This window comes from Nannospalax galili, unplaced genomic scaffold, assembly GCF_000622305.1.
Source record: "Nannospalax galili isolate Female #2095 unplaced genomic scaffold, S.galili_v1.0 scaffold1051, whole genome shotgun sequence".
Classification (NCBI taxonomy): domain Eukaryota; kingdom Metazoa; phylum Chordata; class Mammalia; order Rodentia; family Spalacidae; genus Nannospalax; species Nannospalax galili.
Genome location: NW_008331995.1, coordinates 1,701,641 through 1,722,396, shown reverse-complemented (window position 1 = coordinate 1,722,396; position 20,756 = coordinate 1,701,641). Strand labels below are relative to the sequence as shown.

At 40.5% G+C, this 20,756-nt stretch overlaps 1 protein-coding gene, 1 non-coding gene and 1 pseudogene across 5 annotated transcripts in view; all 3 read left to right on the top strand.

Moving 5' to 3' along the window:
* Window positions 1–20,756, top strand: part of Adamts9 (ADAM metallopeptidase with thrombospondin type 1 motif 9) — a 182,128-nt gene that overhangs the window by 7,752 nt on the left and 153,620 nt on the right. Inside the window, exon 1 of one of the 4 annotated variants that reach the window (XM_029560639.1) lies at window positions 19,700–19,858. The exons of the other annotated variants lie outside the window; for them this stretch is intronic. The gene's annotated coding sequence lies outside the window, so the exon portion shown is untranslated. Of the gene's footprint in view, window positions 1–19,699; window positions 19,859–20,756 lie in introns of those variants that run through there. 4 annotated transcript variants of the gene reach the window in all.
* On the top strand, window positions 3,973–4,098 carry LOC115069282. The gene has a single exon (XR_003848554.1). It is a non-coding gene; the product is annotated as a U6atac minor spliceosomal RNA (small nuclear RNA).
* Window positions 19,862–20,635, top strand: LOC115069277 (annotated as a pseudogene).

The following is a 20,756-nucleotide window of genomic DNA, read 5'->3' as shown; positions in this document are numbered from 1 at the left end:
GTATTGTTTGCATGTATGTAAATGTACCTGTGTTGTGCAATGCCTGTGGAGGTCAGAAGAGAGTGTTGGACTTCCTGGAAGTGGAGTTACAAGACAGTTGTTAGCTGCCATGTGGATGCTAGAAATCAAACTCCAGTACTCAGCAAGACCAAGGCTCTGCTCTTAACCACTGAGCCATTTCTCTAGCTCCTGTGTCAGGGTTTTTCATGGTGACACTCTCTCATGTCCTCTTCACTATTAGATGTGTTATTTCTAAAGTGAATCATTTTTTAAGAAGATGACATTTCCTTATAATCTTGGCATAGTGAACTGTAAGAGAATAAAACTTTAGGTCTTTGGATTTTATTGTATCCATGTCTGTGATCTCACCATCAGAGTTAGGTGGAGTATGACTGAAATCACCTACTACTCAGTCTGGCTAAAGAACCAAAGAAGCCAGATGTGGTTGCACACACCTGCAGGATCATGAGTTCAAGGTCAGCCTGGGCTACTTTGTGACTTCCAGGACAGCCTGGTCTATATATTACAGCTCTGTCTCAAAAGAAAAAAGGCAAAAAGAAAAGCCAAAAAGTTGGCGTGGGTGTTTGCCCTCAGAATCAGTAGTCCCAGGAGTTTTCATCATGTCAAACCTGACAGCTGCTGCCTAGATTGATAGTTAAGACATTTGTCTTATTTTTATTTTTTGACTTTAGTAAGACTACTGATGTTTTCTTTTTGATTTTCCAAATTTACATTAGCAAGCACATATTTAAACATGTGCATGCTTGAGTTATAGCATGTGATAAAAAGGAAATATATTATTATTATTCTATCTAATTAATACATGTTCAAAAGACACTGAGATAATGCTTGTAGTGTTTAATTCACTGAAAAAGCATGTTTAATTCATGTTTGTGACATCTTAGGCCCCAAAGTGGCCACAGAACAGCTTCTGAAGAAGCTGCTGAGGGATATCCTTGTCTTCTGGGCAATCACTGTGCAAAGCATGGCACGTACGCCATTCCACTTCACCCTCACCACAGGCTTGGCAAGACGGGCATCACAATCCTGTGCCTCCCATCTGGTAAAGAAAGTGATCCTCACATAGACAAAATCACCCACCCAACGCCTCACAGACAGTCAAGCCCCACAGTGTTTGCCTCCTCTACCACCCAGCACAACTCTGTAGGAACATATGTGGGAAAGGGAAGCAGGGTGGAGCGTCTTAGTACTGCCATTCAAAAAAAAAAAAAAAACCCAAAGTTCTTTTTTAAAATGAATTATATGACCGAAGTTCATAGATTTTGATGTTTTGTTTTGTTTTTTTCTGGACCAGAGAACATGTTTCCAAATTTTGTTAAAAACACAGAGAATGTTTGTTTTAAAATGTAAAATTGAGGACAATCCATAGAAGATGCTTCATCTTTTCAGGACAACTCATTTAGGCGCCTGCCGTTGCTCATACTGAGGCATGAGGGTGCTGCCTTCTAACTCGCCAAGACCAAGTGCTGCTTTTCTTGCCAATTTTCACTTGCCAGTGACCAATCTGCTGAGCCTTTCACCTTGTGTGATAAGTCAGGAGCCTGGCAGTTTTGGTTCTGCTAAAGGTTGTGACTGGACTGTGCCCCTCTGGTCTCTCCCTTCCAACTGCTTCTGCACCCCTTCTTTGAATTCAGATGCAGGAATCTCAGAACAGTTGGAAAGAACTTTGGAATATGGTACAATTCACCAACACTGTTGGATGGACCAGCAGGTTTTGGAAACCTCCAAAACCAGGTAGTCTTTGCTTAGGGAGTGAACGCAGAGTGGGGATGCAAATTATTATCTCTTTCCAGAGAGGAAAACAACTGCCTACTAATATCTGTTCAGCTACAGTGGCTTTTCCAACCGAGGGAACTGGTTAGTAATGTTACCTCCGATAAACTTCTGGAGTTTCCTCATACGAAAGCAGATTCTCTTAAAACTAAGGAAACAACCAGCCTCTCTTTCAGGCAAATGGATAGAGTCATGTTGATGGTTTTAATAAGTGTTGAGATGCAATGATTGTAAACAAGCAGTTGAGATGTTCAGGTAAATGGTCAGGCTGCTACAGGTGAACTCAAGGCATTAATCACTACCTGACATGTGTTGCCTGCATGCTCTGGGCTTGACTTTCTGTGGCAATGCTTTCTGACCCTTTCTCATAGGGCAATAGAATATTTGAACTGGAATAATCCTCAGTAGTTGGGTCTAGTTCAACAGTCTAGTTCTAGATAAAAGAGGAAAATGAAGTTATAGAATGTAGAGCTGGTTGCTTATTTTCAAGATGCCCTGAATATTCAATGCCTCCTCTTAGAACTTGTCCTTTCTCAAGTCTGGGAATGTCCCATAGAAACCTCATGCAGAGCTAAGTGTAACCCTTCAGTTGCTGAACTGTGAGATTCTCAGCAGGGCAGGTTTCTCTGGCTGTTGAACTGCTGCATAAGGAAGGAATGTAGGTCTTGCTTATTTCTGATTCTTGATGTAGGTCTCATGTTCATTAAAAGAATATCAGATAATGTATTAAAATATGCGAAGGCATCTCTCACACAGTGGAAGCCATGGATTCGCAAAGGAAGGTTTACCTTTGCGTGCTCATTCTTGTGTTCATGTATTTCATGTGCCATCAAGCACTTACTGAGTTACTCCTCTATGTCACGATAATAAAATAAACCATCCCATTTCTAGTTCATGTGATCTCAAGCATGTTATAGAATATTAGGCAAAAGTAACAGGGGCCTTCCAAGGTGTGTGCAGAAATGAGCAGGAAATAATGAAGGTCTCAGGATAGGATCTGGCAGGTATTCACAGAATGGAAGATTGAAAAAAAAGTTCACCAAAAGAGGAAACAAAACACTGTGGTAAGGGAGGGAAAACTTAAAACACCAAACCCAAAGGAAATAGTAGCTTCATCGTAACTGCATCCTAAATGGACTGTGAGACTTAGCCAATCTGCCAGTCAATGGCAGAGCTTCCTCTATACCCAAGGTAGAATTATAAAACTGATAAAATTTTATTCATATAAAGCTTCTCTTGGCCCTTCTTAGCTCAGTTATGTTTTGAGATCAGTGTGTGTGTGTGTGTGTGTGTGTGTGTGTGTGTGTGTGTGTGTTTGAGCTACATAAATATATATACATTTATTTGTCTTTTCATTCTGTTTGCAAATGCCTTGGTATTCCGGATAAAGGAGAACAAAGTGTCTTCTTCCAGTGACATGTCTTTATGACAGCAATGGGTTAAGTTTACTGAGCTCATTGTCCACCTGCCCTTCACCCCATGAGACCCAGTGGCTGTGAGAGTCCTTCAGAGAGGGCCCTACTTCTGTAAACCATTTCTTGCTGCTCTTTCCATTGCTTGCTTCCAAGTAAAAAGGCAAGTTCTGTGTGCATGTGTGTATGTTTGTATGTGTGGGTACATGTGTGTGTACAGACATGTAGAGGCTACAGGGTGATGTCAAGTGTCTTCCTCAGTCACTCTCCACCTTATTTCTTTGAGACAGGCTCTTGCACTGAACCTGGATCTTGTCAACTTGGCTACACTGGCTGGCCTCTGGGATTCTGCTTTTCCCAATTCTACCATGGCAAGCTTGTACCACTGTGCAGGCTTTTTATCATGGGGTCAGGTGGTAGAGCTCAGATCCTCATGCTTGCAGGGGTAACACTTTACAAAGCCCCCATCCCCAAGCCTCAAGCTCTGTTTCTGTTTGACCCTGAGTCTTTCACAAGAAGATTTAGGTCCTATCAGTGAGCTAGTCTGACTTGCTGGTAGGTGAGTAAGAGAGAGGCTGTTTGCCTGGCCCTGAAAAATAGTGTCTTCTGTTAGTAAAATTTCTCTCGTCTTTCTATCACATCAAGGCCAGCTGTTTTGTTTCTTAGGGCATTTAGAATTATGTACTCCATGACCCATCAACGTCACACCTAAGGAAATAATTCGACAGTGTTGTGTACAGGTGTTTATAAGCTGCTAAGTGTTGTGTTGTTGTAGGAAAGGAGAGGAATTAAGTAACCCCCAGGAAGAGGGCAGATGAATACATTACATTGTTACTATAACATAACATGGTGGATTCTTGTGCAGCCATTACAAATGACAATATAGATTTATATTAACAAACCTGGAAGGCCATATTAAGTGAACATATAGGTGACAAGCACATATCAAAAAGTTTATGTGTGTGCTTATGTATGTTTGAGAAAAAACATCATTAACAAAAACCTGAAAGAATGGAGAATGATTGATCCTGCTTGCAAAGAACACAGGCAATCTTTACTTTTCAAGTTTAAGTTTTTGTATGGTTTTTTTCTTAATGTGTATAAGTATATTGCTTTCATGTATGTACATGCACCCATGTCATGCAATAACCTGGAAATGGAGTTACAGACTGTTGTTAGTCACCATGTTGGTGCTGGGAATCAAACCCGGATCCTCTGCAAGAGCAGGCAAGCTCAACGACTGAACCATCTCTCCAGCCCCTCTTGGATAATTTTATTCTTTTGACATTATTCTGTAGTATTTTCATAATAAGAAAATACAGGTAAAAAAGAACTGGGGTTAGGGGCATGTTGTTTCTTTGTATAGCATGCCATTTGTTACTTGACACAAGATCTAGCAGGTTTATCCAACCAGTGGCATGAGCCCCAGGGTAGAGTGCCCAACACAAAATCATGAACTTATGTAAAACATTATAAGATATTTTGTGATTTTTTTTTTCTTTTCATGACTCAATTGCACAGATCTTGAGCATGAATTTTGCAGATGATAGTGTTTTACAATATCACAAAATTGGATCCGATTGCGAGGATTATATAAGGTTTTTAAACTGCTTTTTATTAGTATAATGACACATAATGGTGTCATTATGACACTTTTATACATATAATGCAATGATGTTCATGCCCCTTGTTACTTTTTGTTGTCCCCTCCCACTCCCACTGGTCCCCTTCCTCTTTCCAATTAACCCCTCTTCTACTTTCATGCCTCCCCCCAACTTTTTATATGACCCAGTGAGTTTTATTAGAGTTGTTTACAGGAGAATGGGCACCTTATGAGTGGGTACACCACTGAGGTAAATGTCTCTCCCTCAATTCCAGCAACCATTAACTGAGTAGAAATTCCCAGTGAGGGGTGGGGCCTTGCCAGATACTCCTCTGAATCACGTTTTAATTAGGAACACAGAAGTTCCTAAAGTAGATTCGCCCAAGGTGATAATACTGCTACCATTTCCCACAACCCTTTGATCATTGATCTAGTCTGGATAGAGAGCTTTTCTGGGTCGGCCCCTTTGTGGATTCAACTTCATTCATTGGAATTACATTTCCTGGCAAGACAGTAGAATGGCCAGCCTGGAGTTTGGTTTGATTTGAGGCGGTCTGCTCTGTGCTCCAATTTCCCACCAAGACTCTAATGACTCCCAGCAGCCTTATGTCTCCAGCATGCCTGTGTTGGAGTGTCTGCTTGTTACAGATTAACCTCTGGGATCCCATTAATAATTTAGCATAGATTCACTGATTAGATTAGCTGCCCAGTGAGTTGGACCCCAAAGGAGTGAAAGACAAAACTCAAGAGCCCCCTGAGGGGACTTTCTATAAACAACCCTGGGGCAGCTAGCCAGTGCCTGGCAGTGACCAGGCAGGCTATGGTGGGCTAATCCAAGACTGGGCTGAAGTCAACCTGCCTCCCCTTTAGCACACATTGCCTGCAGCCTCCTTTCCTCTCAGCCTGGGCCTTGTGAAATGAGAACAGGCAACTTTTAAGGACACATGTGCTGGGCACCTAATCATCACTGTGCAGTTCTCCAGGAAAATCGCTGGAGGACAGTAGAAAGAAGACTTCTCACTTACAAACTATATCTCTTTTTAATTTATTCTCGAGGTCTTACTGTCTAGCCGAGGCTGGCCTCAAATTTGGGATCCTTCACTCTAAATCTTCCAAGTGCTGAGATTCTAGGTGTGCCCCAGCATACCTGGCTCCACCTTGTTGCTTTAAAAAGCACTGTGTTAATAGTATCTTCTGGAATACAAAGAAATGTAGGTGGCAGCAAAATGAATCACCACCAACATATCATCTGCAAGGAACAGAAACGGAGATTATCCACATTTGCTTCTTATTTGTTTGCTTTTTGCTGGAAGATTTAAAAGCAAACTCTAGATATGACATTTCACCTCTAAATACCCCAATATGCATCTTTGAAAAATAAGGATAGTTTTCTACATAACTGAAATATCATTTATGGTGGTGAGCAAAGTTAACGCTGGTTCCTCCAACAGAAACATTTTAAATTCACAGCACTTCCTCAGGACTACCTGTTATGCCATTCAAAGCTGTCCCTCTCCTGTGATTTCCCAGAAGAGCCAGTTTGAAGGTAGAAATGTAAAATGGCAAGATAGGACTGGGTCTGAGTATAGGTCCTCTCACTGATGTGAGAAGGAATCTCCTGCCCACTTCCTGGAGCACAAAGCCAGAGGGCTTCCTCTGTCCCTTGCCCCTGTCAGTCTCTGACATTTCCTGTCTGCTGTCAATCAGGATCTTGGGAGTTCCTGCTCCGCTGCCATGAGGCCAGGTGATACATCTGCTTGCAACTTGTTCATCTTCCCAGAAACCACTTGAAGTGGGTGTGCATGCACATCTTTCTGAAGAAGGACCCTAACAGTTTGCAGAGGGCTGTCTGCTGACAGGGGCAGGAGGTCTCAGGTTTAATCTCAGGATCCTTCCTTCAGCGCTTTCCCCAGGATGGGTTATTACCAAAGTAAGACACTGCAGAGTTTGGTTCTCGTTATTGGTTTGATAAAGGGCTATTTTATCACACCACGTGGATATAAAATTGCCAGCTTTATATCCCCCAAGTTTTGGTTCTTTCTGAGAATCAGGTTGTTGCACATCCCTTATTGTTGTCATTCCTGCTCGACTCCTTTATGGGTGAATTTTCTCATGTGCTTTTTTTTAATGTCTGAACCCCAGATGTCTATAAGACAGTTCTTTGCAACTTCAAGTTCTTAATAAATAGAAAGCATTCTGAGTATCACGGAGAGGGGTATGCAGAGATGCCAGATGGGGTGTGCACAGAAGCTTGTGGGCTTACAAGGGAGCAGAGTCAAATGAAGGCAGTGTTGGGGTGATTCTTTATTACTGGTTACCCATCATTCTCACGTGATATTAGAATTACACTAGGATATTGAAAATTCAGATAGTGTCTGGAAAAAGTTCAAGTTGATTTTGATATAGCCTCAGAATTTTTTCTGTTCTGATCTAAAAATTCTTTTCCTTTTCCTCTAGAATTTCCTAGTGTTATCTTTCCGTTTTATATTAAGGTACAGTTTATTTGTTGTAATATTCATCTCTTTAGTATACAGTTCTGCAAAGTCTGGGCAAGTGTGTAGAGTATCAAGGCTATTACAATCAAGTTTGAAAATAGTTCTTAGTGTCCTTTGCAGTCTACCTCTATCCCTACCCTGTTTGCTGTCTCCGTATTGCATCATTTTATCATCTTAAATCATTACTCTCACTTTCTGCAAAATATCATATAAATAGAGTCAATAAATTCATTGCATTTGAGATTCAGCCACATTGTTGCCTTTATCAGTCAGTCATCCTTTTAGTATTAAATAGTATTCTATTTTTATGAATGTAATGCTCATCCATTATGCAGTTGAGAGATACTCTTTTTTGACTGTTTAAATAATGCCACTTTAAGCCACTCTATTTCTTAGAAAATAGTTTTCATTTCAGTTGTATAAATGCCTTGGAGACTGGGTAGTAAATGTATTTGTACTTTGTAAGAAGGTACCGGTCTAGTTTTCAAACTTGCAAACCCTTTTGCGGTTCAACTAGTAGAATATGAATGTTTGTGTTCTCTGCATCCTTATAAGCACTGAATATTTCGTTGATGGTGTTAATTTTTAATAAGGATGGGATGGAATTTCTTTGCAGCTTTAATTTGCTTGTCTTTCATGACTATACTGAGTGTCTGTATATGGCTACTTGGCACTCATGGATCTTTGGTGAAATAGCTGTTCACACATTTTTCCAACTTCTAAAAACTGGGATGTTTATTCTCTCATAATTGAAATTTGAGAGTTCTTTATGTATACTGGATATAAGCCTGCCATCAGATACAAGTTTAATATTGTCTCCCAGACAGAAGCTTATCCTTTCAACAAATTTCATCATTTGCAGGCATATATTTCGCCTATAGCTGCCTTATTTTACTGGCCCCACTTCATGTGCTGTAGCTTCCATACTGTCAAGGAACGTCACAGCAGCAAAGTCAAGGGTTTGCCAAGACACGAGTGGAGAGAATGGAATAGGAAAAGCTTATTTAAGACTCAACAGTCAAAAACGTTTTCTAGAAAAACAAAATAGGTATACAGATATTTTTGTTTCTGATTGGTATCCAGCAATATAATTTTCAGGGTTCAGCCAGTGTATTGAGTGCTGGGAGTGTGAATGAAGTCAGCTGCAGACATAAAAATTCAAGGATGTTGTTTATCACCTATGAACAGGTACATTTGCAGGAAGAGCAGAGAGCCAGAGGAGCCTGAGACAGACAGAGGGAGAGGAACTGGCAGTGGGGTTGAGCAGTCCAACCACTGCTGAGTGCAGGAGAAGACCCAGGAAGCATAGGCATCTTTTGTTCTGCTATTATCAGAAGTTCCCATTCTAAGGGTTTTCAAAGGGCAGACTTGCTTGTCGCTATTTATTTCATTTACACTAGATTGCTAGTCCTCTCATTTGATGCTCTCTCGTTATAGCATGCCAGATTAGATAAAAATGGAAGGTTTTCAGAAAAAATTATATGTTTTAGCAGGTCCCAAGTTACAACTTCTTAATAAGTAATGGAGACACATTTGCTTTATCTCCTTCAATATAGCATTAACTGAAACCTATTTATTTTGTGTTGATCTCTCTTTTGCAATTATTCTGTCTGTACCCCCTACCCTGCAACTGGTGATTTTATACATCTCTTCTGTTAGTCTATTTTTCATTACAATGATGAAATGCCTAGGGCTGGATAACATATAGAGAACATAAGTTGTGGAAACAGGTTATAATTTTGGAGACCATTAATAGAGCCTAACAGCTGTTGGCATCATGACAGAGAGAATGTGGGAAGTAGAGGTCACATCACCAGACAGGAAGCCATAGGGTAATTCTGGGACAAAGGTCACTCTTATGAGAACTGACTCAGGTCCTACAAGAAATAGTTACTATAATTCCTTCTGAGTGACTTGAAGACCTCCTACCAGGCCTTGGCTCTTAAAGACCCCTCCCCCACCATCTCAATGCTGCCAAAGTAACAAAGACTCAAACACGTGAATTCTTGGGATCAAACTGCATTCAAGCCATAATACTCTCTTTGAGATTGACAGTAGCCAAGAGAGATATTACCCCCTTTGAAGCTAACGACTTTATTTTTCATCTGCCTTCACTTTTTTAATATAAAGAACTTCCGTTCCATCCCTTTCTCTGAGCTGAGGAGATAAAGGCCCAGATCTGCAAGGAGACTCATAATCTCAGAGGTAGTGTGAATTAGCAGCCTTGGGCCCCAAAGAAGGACTTGGTTTTCAGGTCTGTGCTCTTTCTAGAGTAGGACACAAGGGAAAGCTGCACATGGATGGTGCTTGGAAAGGGGACATTTAAAAGCACAAATATGATGAAGTTTGGATTTAAGTGTGAGGGTAATTAAGAATAAACTAATGAGATAGTTCAAGAAGCTACCTCAAGCCTACAGAGAGAAGTTTCTCATTCTTTAGTTCATTTAAAGGACTGGATTGTTTCAGCAAGAGCTGAATAGATAGCTACAAAATAGGGTTTAAGAATTTAAAATGGAAGTTAGGTACTGAGGGGATGGCTCAGTCAGTATGTGCTTGCCACAGAAGAATGAGAACCTGCGTTCAGATCCCCGGCACTCATATTAAAAAGCCAGGTCCAGCAGCTATGTCTGTACCCCAGCATTAAAAGGCGGAAACAGGGGCTGGAGAGATGGCTCAGTGGTTAAGAACACTGGTTGTTCTTGCAGAAGACCCGGGTTCAAATCCCAGCACCCACATGGCAGCTAATAACTGCCCGTAACTCCAGCCCCAGGGGGGCCGACAGCCTTTTCTGACCTCTGCAGGCATTGAAAGACACAGGTGCACTTACCTACAGGCAGGCAATACATGCATACACATAAAAAATAAAAATAATAAATAAATTTTTTTTAAAAAAAGGCAGAAACAAATTGGTGAGCTCCAGGTTCCGTGAGAAACCACATCTCAAAAAAGAAGATGGAGAGTGATTGAAGAAAGACATTGATATTGACCTCTGGCCTCATCATACATGCACGCATGTGTGCATGTGCAGCTTCAAAGATGTATACACACACACGCACACACACACACACGCACACACACGCACACACACGCACGCACACACACACACACAGGAATAAAAGAGTAAACACCAGGGCCAGGGTACTGGGGGAGTGGCCAATGATTGAACAGGTCTGCTTGTCATCAGTGGTTACTCCTTTCCATGGCCAGTAGAACAGAGACCTTGGGATGAGAAAGTGTTTCTTTTGCAAGCCCTGGAAAGAGAGGCATCCTGCTGTAGCCAGTAAACTGGGAGGTTCCTGTATCAGTAGCATTTGGAAGACATGCCCCGTGAGACTTGGTCCCAGCCTTTTTTAAGAGCTCCAGTCTACATGCTCTTTAATCTCAACTCTGGGAATGAGACCTGGCTCTTCCTACAGGCATTTCATGTAGCCACAGGGCCACCCAGGAGCTACCTTGAAATGTCAGAGAGCAGGTGATCTCAAAACCTCACAGAAGTACTCATGCTAAAGAAAATCACCATAGCTATTACCTCTAGAGCACCTGCCATGATCCAGGTGCTGTTTCAATGCTCAGTGTATCCTAAGTCATTTAACTCTGCCCAGCACTCCAGAAGGGAGCAGCTATTAGGTGTTCCCATTTCACAGGTAGGGAAAGGAGGCACTGAGCTCAAAAGTCATGTGTGTGGTACAAGATCACACAGAGCAGATGCAGAGAGGCTGGGATCTAAACATAGGTCTTTTTGAATGCTGACCCAACATCTGAACTCCACATCCCTCAGCTTCCTGCATTTGCGCTGCAAACTGCTTACAAGGCTCCATCCTGTGGTCTCCAGCTGACCTTTGACATGGCTAGGGCTGCATTTTGAAATGGTAATACTCTGGATATAGTAAGATAAATAAAATATATTATTAAACTTAATTTCTTTTAATAATTTTTATTTGTGTGTATATGTATATGTGAGCGCAGGTGTGTGGAGGTCAGAGGACAGCTTTTGGGAGTCGATTCTCACCTTCCATTTTGTTAAGGTGAGGTTTCTTTTGTTGTTTCTGCCATGCTGTGTGCTGCAGGCTAGCTGGTCCACAAGCTCCTGGCCAGTTCTTCCCCCTCTCTACATCCCATCTCACTGTGCAAGGATTACAGATGCGAGCCACCACATCCTGCTTTTTGTGGCTTTCTGGGATCTCCATGCATGTACACAAAAGGCAGCAAGGTGGCCTTTTGGAGAAGGCTGTATAGACCACCATGGCACTGGGCTGCTGGTACTCCACCAAACAGAAAGGCCAGTCTCCCTGCTCTGCTCAGAGATGGAATGAATCAAAACCTATGCTTACCAACGAGTATTTTTTCAGCAGGATATATTTTTATTGAATTTTTGTGCATTTCATACCATACACCTTAATTATATTTAGGCCTTCACCAATGAGTATATTTTCAGGATATTAATAGCAAGACTAAACTGTCCCTTAGCACAGTACAGACTTCTGCATATTCAAAGCATTTTGTCACTTGAAATAGATACCTTAAAATTTGTTTTTGAATTGACATATAAAGTAATGCATTTCATGATGACGTTTTCATACACACTTTGTTTTAGTTGATGTCCTCCCTGCTCCTCTGCCTCGTCCCCCTGCCTCCCTTTGCCCTTTCTCCCGTAGTCTCCTTTCCACCTTCATGTTCCAGGAATCTTTATTGTCCCCACCCTTCCTTTAGACCTCCTTCCCCTCTTGTAGTTCCTTTCTAGTTTCATGACCATTGCCCACACTCAGTCCTACATATATACACACACATGAAAATTAATAGCGAGGGTGGATATAAGAGAGAGAATATGCAGCATTTTCTTCTGAGTCTGGATGATCTCACTTAATGTAATAACTTCCAGATCCTTCTAATTTCTGACAAATTTTATATTTTTCTTTATGGCTTGATAAAATCCATTGTGTATATGAACCACATTTTCATTATCCATTCATCTGTCGATGGACATTCTAGACTAACTCCATTTCTTTGCTGTTGCGCGCAGAGCAGCATTAAACATGGAAGTGCAAATACCTCTGTCATGGAATATAGAATCCTATAGCGGATGTCCAGGAGTACCATAGCTGGATCATGTGACAGTTCTGGGTTTTACCTTTCCGGAAACTACCACACTGATTTCCATAGTGACTGTACCTGTTTCTACTCCCACCAGCAGTGAATCAGGGCCTTTCCTTCCCCACCTCCTCACCAGCATTTGTCATTTCTTTTCTTGTTTATATTTCATTTATTATTTTTATTTCATGTGTATTTATGTATAGCCTGCATGTAAGTAGGTGCACTTCCTGTCATGCAATGCCTGCAGAGGTCAGAATAGGGGGTCACATCCCCTGGAACTGGAATTATAGATGGCTGCTATCACCCTGTGGATGCTGGGACTAGAATCTGGGTCCTCTGCAAGAGCAGTCAGTGCTCTTCAGCCATCTCTCTAACCTCGTCATTTCTTTTCTTGATGACAGCCATTCTGACTGGGGTGAAGCAACTCTCAGCACAGTTTTAATTTGCATTTCCCTGATGGTTAAGCATATTGAGCCCTTTAAAAACTATTTATTGTCCATTTGTGTTTCTTCTTTTGAAAACTCTGTTTATTTCATTAGCCTATGTATTGATTGGCAGTCTTTTTGGAGTTTAATTGCTGCAGTTCTTTATATAGTCTAAGTATTAACACCCTGCCTGAAATACAGCTTTTCTTCCATTTTGTAGACTGTTCAGGGTGTTGTTCGCACTCCTTTGCTGTGCAGAACCTTTTAAAACTTCACGTTATCCCATTTGTCAATTCTTTGGGTTATTTCCTGTCCTATTCGAATCCTTTTCAGAAAATTCTTGCCTATGCCTTCATCTTCAAGTCCCACCCCCATGTTTTCCAAATAAATATTTTAAAAATATTTTTTCCAAGTTATTTCAAGTGTCCTTCAGTTCCCCATTTATAAACTTTAGGTAATAATCCCTACCATGTATGATTGCTGTGAGGCATAATGAAGTTAATTTCTGTAGAGTGCCCTGAACAGTAACTCACACAGAGAAAACTCTCAAACTCAGGCCCATACTATTATGGTCCCAGAGTTTTTGTTGTTGCTCCCCAATAGTTTTCTTCCAAGAGCATGTTCTTCTCTCCTTAAGAGTAGAGAACATGGGCACAGTACTTCCATCCTTGCATTTTTCAAGGGTGTTTCAGTTCCCTACCCCTTCTCTCAAATAGGCAGAGATTCCATAGCTTTACATATTATATGGTTAAACAGATGTAAACTGGTTTCTTTCTTGAAAGACTTCTCAGAGATTTTTAAATACTCATATGCATGGAGAAAGTTCCAGATGTGAATGCTGTATAAAGTGCTTAGCAAACCTAATTGACTTGTTTTAGGAAAAAAATCCTAAGAGACTAAAGTTCCATAAACCACTCTCACAGAAACATTGTTTATAAAGGTTGAGTCGAGCCAAAAGGGGGTCTCCCCAGCCCAGATCGCTCTTGCTCCTGTCCTTTGCATCCATCAACTGTCAGCACTGTGCATATATCACTTGACAGTGGTACATACTGTTTTTGTTCTTGGTATTTTTTTTAACACAGTTTATACTTTGCTAAGAGACTTGGGCCTGGGAACATAATTCTGAAAGTATCTCAGAATTCACTATTATTTCTAAAGTTAGCTAATTAAGGGCCCTTAAAAATGATTAGACCTTGTTGAATTTTCACTTATACCAGTTACAGGTTTATGTGTGTGTAACCACCCCTTACTCCATTTATCTCTTTCTCTGCCAGTATTCTAGAAGCACATAGTACTTTCTTGGAACATTCATGGGTCTTAGAGTTATTCTTTCTCTCCTGCCATCTCCTGTTCCCCTTTGCCACCCTGTATTTATTCTTCTAATCCTGATAGAACTTCCTGTTTCCCTAGTCTGAAGGCTTTATTACATAGCTCCCCAAGAGTGGAGATCTTAGATCTGAGAACTAAGATGGTGGTGGGCACTAGTGTCAGCTTCTGCTTTTGTTCTGTGTGTTCTCCGCTCCCAGAGCCAGCTGAGAAGTGAGAGCCTTTGTTGCACTGATTTAGGGCAGTGTTTTAGTCAGTTTCTTATAGCTGTGATAAAATGCCTGACAAAGGTAACTTAAAGAAAGAAGGGTTTACTTTGGTTCACAGGTGGAAGGGATACAGTCCACAATGGGTGGCAGGAGCACAAGGCAGCTGATAACATCCCATATGCAGTCAGGAAGCAGAGAGAGCTCAATGCAAGTGCCCAGCTCTCTCCCTTTTCCTCGTTGATTTAATATTTGACCCCAGTCCGTGGAATGGTGCTGCCCATATTCAAGGTGGGTCTTCCCTTATGGGATAAACCTCTGTGTAAACAGTCTCTCAGACAGGCTCAGAGGTGTGTCTCCTCATTGATTTTTAAATCCAGTCAAGTTGACCATAAGGATTCCTATTACTTCTCAGACTGTTCTCATGTGCTTGGTACCTAGATGGCAAGTACCACGCAAGCAGGAACTGACTATTCATGCCTTCAGAGCCTTCTTCTCTCTATCTTTCCTGCCTTCTTTGGTCTTTATAATTCTAATACATTAACTTGTGAAGAGAGGTGAGATTTTTTTTTCATATTGTGCCCACTAATAATTATTGGGATGTTAAGTTTTTAGTGGAGATATTTAATGAATTCCTGTGATCCATGCCCTGTGTTAAAAGAATTTGACTATCTCTATTACTCTCTACAACTCTCTTTTGAGATATTTACTATTATTATCTTTGTTTTATTGATGAGGGAACTGTAGCTTCCAAGGAAGAAATTGGCCAAGGAAGGGCAGCTAACTTTGAGTTAGTGCAGGAATGGGAACCTGGAAAGGTCTGGCTCCAGAATGGAAGTGGAAAAACATGGATGATACCCTCCAACCTTCCTTCTCTTAGTCAAGTTCAGGGGGGCTAGAAAGGGGCCAGGCTTTGCTCTTGAATCCTCCCTTTGGGCCTTGCTGTGTAATTTCTTCACCTGCAGAGACCATGAAGTTGCAACGTAACTCTGTGCCTTAAGAAAATTCAGTTAAATTTTGATAAGCCCCTGAAAATACAAAGCAATAATTAACTTCCCAACTGTTAACATTAACATTTGGATTGGCTCCACTCAGTCCCAGTTGGCAGAAACACTTTGGTGAGTAGCCACTGAGTAACAAGCCTGGATGTTACTTTCAAAAATAATTCCAATTCCTCCATAATGCAATGAACATTGTGAAATAAAACTCACTTAAAACGTATTCATCAGTGTCTGAGCAAATGTTGAAATTCGTGGTTGTAAAGTATTTTGTTTTGTTTTGTTTTGTTTTTGTTTGTTTCGAGACAGGGTCACCCTATAATCCTAGGTGGCCTGGAATTTGCTATATAGACCAGGCTGACCTGATCTCCTAGACATTCTCCCGTCTTTGCCTCCTGAGTGCTGGGATTAAAGACCTGTGCCCCCACGCTCAATGCAAAATTTCTTAAAAATGTATACAATGATATAATTCTAAATGTTTACAATTCTATATTTTTAAGGATTGAGCTCAAATTTTATAAACTTATAGCTACTTTTTTTTTCTACTTACTTCAACTGGTACCTGGTACAAAATAGATGCTCAAGATTTTAAAGCATCTACTTCATAAGAAAGTTTCTGAATACTTTCTTGTTTAATTCTCAAAATACTCTTAAGATGGAAGTAGGATTTTTTCATTCCATTTACAAGGTCAGGAATCTGAGGCCCAGAGAAGATCCTTTGAGTGGGGAGGTAGATGATGCCTTCAGGGCCTCTAGTTTCAGATCTCCTTCTTCTTCCATAGTAAGGTAAAGTTGAGTGTCAGGAAGGAAATCAGGCTCTGCTCCTTTGTCATTAACATCTTTGAAATCATTGTCCTAAGCCAGAGAACTGTGTTTAAGTGCACTTAGTCACTCTACCTTAACAGTTCCTTTTAATAGCTAACTCGGGTTATGATTTTATGACTGGTAAAAATAACAAACAAAAATAATGACAAGATTTATTTATTCCTTCATATACACCAGGCAGAGAAATAGCTTGTTGTATATTGAACTCTAACTTTTCCTCTAAACAACTCTGAAATAGATACTGTTCTTCACCCCGTTTATAAGTGGGAGAACAGATAGAAGGTCAGGGATGTTCCCAAGGTCAAAAGGACTTCTATGTAGTCTCACTTTGATGCATGAGTTGTTAGAACACTGGTGGCTTGGTGGTCACAGAAGCCTCACTACTTTCTTTTTGGCAGCATCAGTGTTAAAACCATCACAAAAGCCAACATTAACTCGGGTTCTGGTAATTGCATGTTAGAGCTGCAGGGCCTGTGCTGTGATCGAAGGAAAGATATGACTGCCTTGTAAAATTCTCTTTCTCTCTCTCTCTCTTTCTCTTTTTCTCATTTCATTTTTTTTTGAAACACTGTCTCATACAACCCAAGTTGACTGCAAACTCCTGATTGTCCTGCCTGTACTTCCCAAGTGCTGAGATTATAGGAATGCATCACCACACCCTGCAGGGATTTTCTTGCTTAAATCTGTTTACATCTATGTGTGAGATTCATATCTCTAAATATTACATTTTTCTCAGATATTCATTTGATTCCTTGAAGAATCAATGCAATATTTTCGGATATGAATGAGATCCAGTTTCTTATAAGCTATGGGACAAAACTACTCAAAGAACCAGAGACATTGAAAAGGTATCTTGATTTTGAGGTTTTAAAAAATATTTTTACTGAGATTTTTTACATTTCATGTAATAGATCATATAATTTAGGCTCCCCTCCCCTATCCGTGCTCCCATAGCCTTCCAAATCCAGATTTCTAAGGGTTTTATTTGAACTTCAAGAAGCAAGAGAGCTGACAAGATGGCTGAGTGGGTAAAAAAGCTTGCTGTATGTGCCTGGAGAACTGAGTTTGATTCTAAATGGTGGAAGGAGAGAACCAACTCCCACTAGTGTTTTTAACCTCCACATGCATATCACAGCACATGCGTGCCTATGTTCATACACATCATCATCACCACCACCACCACCACCACCATCATCATCATCATCATCATCATCATCATATTTTTAAACTTCTTAAAGAAGCAAGAAAATACAGCAGCCACTTTGGAAAACAATCTGATAGTTCTTCAAAAGGTTAAATGTAGAGTTACTATGTGACCTAGACCTAGAGTTCTATACACACACACACACACACACGCACAGAGAGAGAGAGAGAGAGAGAGAGAGAGAGAGAGAGACTAAAGATATCCAATTTTGTTCAGTTTGTTTGCTGACTGTCCACCCAGATGTCCACCAAATGAACAAATGGATAAACATACTGGTATATTCCTTACAATGGACCATTTGACAATAAAAAGGAATGTAATACAGACACATGCTACAACATGAAAACATTAGGTTTGGCAAAAGAAGCTAGATGAAGAGTGCCACATGTATGAATCTGTTCATACAACATGTCAGAAGAGGCAGATCCACAGATGTAAAAACATAGGTTATTAATTTCTAGGGCCTAAGAAAGATGGCCAATGGGGCATGACTGTTGACAAATGTAGGATGAGGGGCAATGGAAAATACTCTAACAGACAATGACAGTGACTGCACAAATCTACAACATCTTCAAAAATACTACCAATTGCTGACTTTGGCTGAAAGTGTAGCTCAGTGGTGGGTATTTATACAGCATGCATGAGGTCAGGGATACCTGCCACATGTGCATGTGTGTGTGTGTGCAACACTCAGAAAAACTCTTACTGAACTATATATTTTGAAGCAGTGAGTTTCATATAATGTAAATCTTAATGAAATTGCTATTGAACAGTAATAATAAATTTAAAGCTATGTTGAGGGAAATGAAGAAAGATCCAGACCACTTATACTATACTTTCCACAAGAATGAAATTTTATTAATTAGCTCATTCTTATAAAACTATTATAAATTCTTGAACACTACCTTTGATCCTATTATGCTAGGAGGCCACAGAAGAGCAGAGTGAGTGATTTCTTTGTCATCCTATCAGTGTATGCTCCCTGGCTTAGAATGACTCTGTTATTGAAATTCTGCTCTGAGACAAGGGCACTGAGTAGGTATATAAGAATGCAGTATCTATTTTTGTTGTGCCATGTATAATGCTAATTTTAAAATTGCTTGCTAAAATGATTAATGTGCCTGAAAATAATTGGAGTAATTAAGTCAATAAATATTTTAACTGGTGAGGAGAAATGATGAAGTAGATTAATCACTCAAGAGCATTACACATTTTAGAAGATGCTGCTTTTGATTATGAAAAGATGATTGTGCTTCTGCACTTTCTTTTTTCTTTTTATTACATTTTAAAATGTATTTTATATATGGGAGGGGTAGGGGTACAGGCATGAATGTGGAAGTCAGAGTATGACTTGCAGGAGTCGGTTCTCTCCTTCTACCACTCAGGTTCTGAGGATTAGGTTTTACCATTTCCAAATTGCTTCTGGTAATTCTGAGAGTATGCGTCTCTCCACCCACCTCCCCTTAGTGGTTATAGCAGCAAATTTCATACACAACACTAAAACATGTGAAGCAAAAACTGACAGATAACATACTAATAGTAGTTGGAGACTTCACTAGCTCAGTTTCAATAATGGGTAGAAAGCAGCTAGGCAGGCAAACAAGAAAGTGTAAACAACACATAAGCCAAGTGCATCTAATGCATAGTTATAATACACTCTGAGGCAGAATATACATTCTGCTGAAGTAAAAGAACTTCTTCCAGAAATATCATATCATAAATCTTCAATACATTTTAATGGATATAAGTAATACAAAAGCCCCTTTGTCAATCATAGTCTAAGAAAAATAAAAACCAATTACAGAAAAAGAATAAAAAGCTCAAAATACAATGAAATTGAATAGTATACTTATAAATAACTAGAGAGTCAAAGGAAAAAATCAGAAAATACACTGAGATAAATAAAAATGAGGATACTATTTTCCCAAACCTTAGGATGATACAAAAATCATGTTTAGAGGGAGATTTATCCTAGTAATCACCTGTGTTAAGAAGGAAGAAAGATTCAAATTCAGTAACATAATCTATTTTAAAACAAGTTAAAAAGAACAAGCTAAACTTAAATCACAGAAGAAAGTAAAGATTAAAGAAGAAATCAATACAGAATTTTAAATCAATAGAAAATAACATATTTAAAATATTCTGCAAGTTTTAAAACTTTACCAATTGCAATAAATTCAATTACATATTTACCGAACGACTGGGAAGATGGCCCAGTCAATAAGCTCAAGGAGGGAGGTGAGGCATCAAGGACTACAACTCCCAGCATGCCAGAAGCCGGACATCCGCAGCTCTAAGGCGGGGTGGAGTAGAACAGCCACTGGGCAGTCTATCCACTGCTGCTCTGCGCTGTAGCCCTTCTCTCGCGGAGAGGGGACTCCAGCCTGGACGTGGAGGTCGCTCCTGCGGCTCTGGTGAAGCTGACCTTGGGTGTGACCCCCATCCTGGAATCTTCCCAGATGTGACCATCACAGAAAAGGTGCTTACTGAGGGTCATATGGTTTCTTCATGTGAACAAAAACACATCTGTGATGCCTGAGGCTGTGAGGAACTTTTACCTGATGACAGTGCATTCACATGACATGGAGTCAGTCTCTTCCAGGAGCAGGTTTGTGTTGTGGGTGGTGGGTTTATAGATACTGAACCATTGCTTGGCCTGCGGGCTAATGCTGTGGCTGAAGAAGGCACATTGCCACTGGGGAATCATCATTCCTTTGGCCGGCATAATTAACAACATCTCAAAACTGACTTGGCTCAACCAGTCCTCTATGCATTCACTTCCTATTGCACTGACTCTGGCACACCTCGAGACCATACCCATGTCACCTCGACTTGAGATGGATTTATGCAATGGGAATGGGAAGGTTCGCCTCATCTGTGAAAATGGGAAACCAGGATTAGCTTAGGATACAGATCTGGTTCCTGGACAGAGCATTTTACTGGCATTTTTCACAGATAACCTTTACTGCCTATTATGGCCTGCTCATCAACTGGGCAGTATGCCTTCATTAGCCATGGCATTAGCCCACAGGCCAAGCAATAGCTCAGTATATATAAACTTATCACCTACAACACAAACTTGCTCGTGGAAGAGACTGACTTCTTTGTGAATAAGCTGGATCCCAGCAAACTGTTTAAGAGCAAAACCAGGATCTTAATCCCCCAAAGAAAAGGATTGTGCAACCTGTAGGTGGTCAAAAAGGGTCCAGGCCCTCAGCTCCATCTACCCACCCCTAAGCCCTCCTCTGGCTCTTGAAAACTTGTTGAAAATGAGCACCCTCAACCCAGTTCTCCTCTGACCTAACAGTAGTGATTTCAATGCACAGATGAAATCCCAATCTCAAGTCCCTTATCTGACTGTAAGTGCATTCGTGAGT